The 4,379-nt window shown below is 36.2% G+C and overlaps 1 non-coding gene across 1 annotated transcript; it reads left to right on the forward strand.

Annotated features, from left to right (window-relative positions):
• Positions 1-375: 375 nt before the first annotated feature.
• LOC118891551 lies at positions 376-508 on the forward strand. The gene has a single exon (XR_005019107.1). It is a non-coding gene; the product is annotated as a U11 spliceosomal RNA (small nuclear RNA).
• Positions 509-4,379: the final 3,871 nt, after the last annotated feature.

Raw genomic sequence — 4,379 nt, forward strand, 5'->3', positions numbered from 1 at the left:
CAAATCAACAGACAAAGGCTTAATCTCCAAAATATATAAACAGCTCATGCAACTCAATATTAAAAAAACAAACAACCGAATTAAAAAATGGGGAGAAGACCTAAACAGACATTTCTCCAAAGAATACATGCAGATGGCCAAGAAGCACATGAAAAGCTGCTCATCATCACTAATTATTAAAGAAATGCACATCAAAACTACAATGAGTTATCATCTCACACTGGTTAGAATGGGCATCATTAGAAAATCTACAAACAACAAATGCTGGAGAGGGTGTGGAGAAAAGGGAACCCTCTTGCATTGTTGGTGGGCATGTAAATTGATACAGCCACTATGGGAGAACAGCATGGAGATTCCTTAAAAAACTAAAAGTAAAAAAAGGGCTTCTGTCGTGAGTGACACATGTGGGACAGCTCGTTTGTTCTTTGTGCGGAATCGACATCAAGAGATTTCGGAAGCATAATTTTTTGATAATCAGGCAGCTGTGATTGTTGGTCCTGGCGCCCCTGCAAAAACAAAAAACAAAAAAAAAAACAACTAAAAATAGAATTACCATATGACCCAGGTCATCCCACTACTGGGCATATACCCAGAGAAAACCATAATTCAAAAAGACACATGTGCCCCAATGTTCATTGCAGCACTATTTACAATAGCCAGGTCATGGAAGCAACCTAAATGCCCATTGACAAATGAATGGATAAAGAAGATGTGGTACATATATACAATGGAATATTACTCAGCCATAAAAAAGAACGAAATTGGGTCATTTGTAGAGATGTGGATGGACCTAGAGACTGTCATACAGAGTGAAGTAAGTCAGAAGGAGAAAAACGAATATCATATACCACATATATGTGGAATCTAGAAAAATGGTACAGATGAACCAGTTTGCAAGACAGAAATAGAGACACAGATGTAGAGAACAAACGTATGGACACCAAGGGGGGAAAGCGGTGGGGAGGGGGTGGTGGTGGGATGAATTGGGAGACTGGGATTGACATATATACACAACTATATATAAAATAGATAACTAATAAGAACCCGCTGTATACAAAAAATGAAATTAAATTTAAAAAAAAAATGTCTCGGGAAAGAAGTTTCAGAAACATGAATGCATCCATTCTGAAAAGTTAAGGAACACACAATAAAGCAGCAATTCAAAGAAGGTGAGTTTTGTTCAGGAAGAATTCTTGGATGAAGAAAGATGAATTGAATTTTGAAAAAATTTATGGGCACAAGCTGGAGGAAAAAATATGATGCCAATGCTCTAAAAAGGTCATGTATAAAGGGGGAGATATCCCAAGCAATGTCAAAGGGCTGGCAATAAATTTTGGAATGGTGGATTCATAAAATGACACTATCAGTGAATACCACAAAAATAGGATAGTTGATGCTAGAGGATGGGGAGAGGGTATAAATACCAAGAGAGGAAGCTCATTGCAATCAAACAAGTGATAGGAAGAAAATATAGATTCTGGAGCAATCTATATGACACGTTACAATAGGTTGATGGAAACATGGTGGAAGCTTTGTAAAGAAACTTCATTTCTTGTCAGGAAAGGAACTGCTATTAAAATCCATAGGGCCATGACTGCAGGCCTCAGGTGGAGTTTCAAGGATTTGTCAGGCTCACCTTAACCTGTAACATGACTGAGCAAAGTCTGCAGCTCTTTCTTCATCTGCTGTGTGATGCTCAATACATGCGGAAATGGCACTAGCACTTAGAGAAGATAAAAACGTTGTGTAATTTAGCTGCCAGTTATCACAGTTTGAAAAACTACATTATGATTTTGCATATGTAGAAACAAGGCTCTGAGAAGTTAACTGAAGTGAATCAGATCCTCAAGACAGGAAAATAGTGCAAATTGTACTAGAATGAAGACATGTCTGAACGCATACCAAACCCTCAAGATGGTTATATTCCAAGTGAGAAGATCAGATTCCTAATCCTCTCTCTCTCTTTTCCTTCCCCATATAAATATTTCCTTAATGCTTTTTCATTTAAAAAGTATGTGCCAACACTCATAAATTGGTAGATTACAAAGTGAATTCCCATCCTCCTAATTTCCCTGTGCCCTCTTTCCCCTTCTCTATTTGCATTGGCATGAGAACTTCTATTTACACTAAATGAGTCATTTGGGACAAGAAAATTAATTTATTTGAGCAGATGTATATAAATGTTACTCAGAATAGGATCACAAAACTGCCCAGTATTTACATAAGGTCCCTATAATTGATGACCTTTTTATAGTTTTGTGTGAAGAATCCAAGGAGCTGACTAAGAAGCTACATGGGAAATAGCAACATGATTAGAAATACAAGCTCATCTCTTGAATTCCAATTCTGTGGTGACACACAGAGAGCCTAGAGGAGGAAAACAACCACAGAATTCCTCCACCCAACAATGCAGTCTTCATCCTGATTGCGCTGAAAGTCAGCTGATACCATAGTTTGAAAGTGTCAAAATGATGGTATTCAGTATTGTTAATTACAAATGTTTAACTTTTTTTTTTTTTTTTTTTTTTTTTTGCCCACACTAGGAAATATCTAACTTTTAAAACGAAACCAAGAACTTATCCTGAGTTTGTCTTCAATGGTACCATTCAATTTATACTAGAACTAATCATCTCCACTGTGTGACATTTTCAGACTTCTACTCTGGATCTTTCGAACAAAATGAAGAACACTCTGTTTCAAAAAGCTCACGGCTAAGCATAACTCTTATTTTATGGATCAAAGAATTTCTCTCAAGATATTGCAGATTCTGTACTTCTTTAACAAAGTGAAGGAAAAAGTCGTGATTTGGACTTCGAATTCTTGACAGCAGTGGGTAAAGCTTTCCAGGGGAAAAAGAAACACACCAAGTAAAAGTACCACAGATTTCTCCAAACATAGATGAGTACACTGTTGGAATAGCAAAATACATGAAAAAGTAAATAAATAACTTGAAAAAAAAAGAACTATTTTGGACAGGAATTAACTATCTGAAACTTACATGTACATCATTATAAGTGGCACTCTATGTTGAAGAATTTAAAACGTAAAAAATACATTATCTTTTCTTAGAGAATTTAAAGGCTTTTCATTTTTTTAAGAAAGGCATATTAAAAAATAAAGAACAAAGAGAGAAAGGTAAAGGAGGAGCAAATTTTATGGAGGAACCAAAAAAACAGGCAATTTTCAATGGAAGAAGATGAGAGTCTGGTAAGTTTTTATCTGTCCATTCTTGACAAGAATTTTACAAAAAGTCAGAGAAGTAAATGTATTTACTAAGCGTGATAACAAAGCAAAGCTCAAAGACTAATAAATGTGTGCTTGCCTAGAGGTGCACAAATTAGTGCCCTAATTGAAGCAGATCTTTATTCATGTACTTATTAAGCCTTCAATAGGATATTAACTGTCTCCTTTGGCAAGGCGAGGGCCTACCCTCTGGAGGTATAAAAATGTATAAGCTGCCTGACAAAGACAGGGCCTGGCCCTCAAGAAGCTCACAGTTGAATGAGCAAGATTGAAAAGTTACTCCCAAATTAATACAACTTGTTAGTGCTATTCTAGTGCACAGGGCATTGTGGGAACACAGAAGAGGAGCCCCCATCTACTATAAAGAGCTTCACTCAAGCTCAGAGGCTGATTTACCTTTGCTCTTGTAGAACATGAACATTATTAACTATTACCAGGACGGTAGTGAAATGAGGATCTTAACAGACTTTCCACACTGAGAGAAAAACCATAGAATGAAATGAAACTGGTATATGACTCCAGGCAGTCACTGAATAGCCCTATTTTTTCAATGTTCATAACATTTATTTATCAATAAAAAGTTATACATGTTCATTATAAATTATGAGGAAATGAATTAAAAATAAAAAGAAAACCCACTTCTAATTCAGCCACCCCATTCACTGCTGATATTATAATAGTCTCTGCTCAATTTTTCTGAACCATACCTAATATTGACCTCTGCATTTCTAAACCTATACTGCTAACTATTCTTAGGAAGCTTTTTATATTTCCTAAGCAACCCCCAAAATATTTTTCTACATTTACACTGAGAAGAATCATGGGGTTTCTCAAGTCTGTGTGTGGGATGCCAATGCTTCCAGAATGAAAGATGTGCTGAGTAATCCCAGAGACAACCTAGTTGATATATCAGAATACATTTGTTTTTACCACCCTGTTATGCACTATCTTATCAACATACGCTTTATCTCTCCAAATAGACAGTAGTAGTTGTGTAGGCTGGGATCATCTCTTAGAGTATTTGCATTTTCTATGATTTGAGTATAGTGCTGGGCATATAGTCATTGTCAAAAATACTTGAAAGATTGATCTGTCAGGTCTCAGACTTGGGTAAGAATTTAACCACACACCCTTGG

The sequence above is a fragment of the Balaenoptera musculus genome, chromosome 2 (genome assembly GCF_009873245.2).
Source record: "Balaenoptera musculus isolate JJ_BM4_2016_0621 chromosome 2, mBalMus1.pri.v3, whole genome shotgun sequence".
NCBI lineage: Eukaryota > Metazoa > Chordata > Mammalia > Artiodactyla > Balaenopteridae > Balaenoptera > Balaenoptera musculus.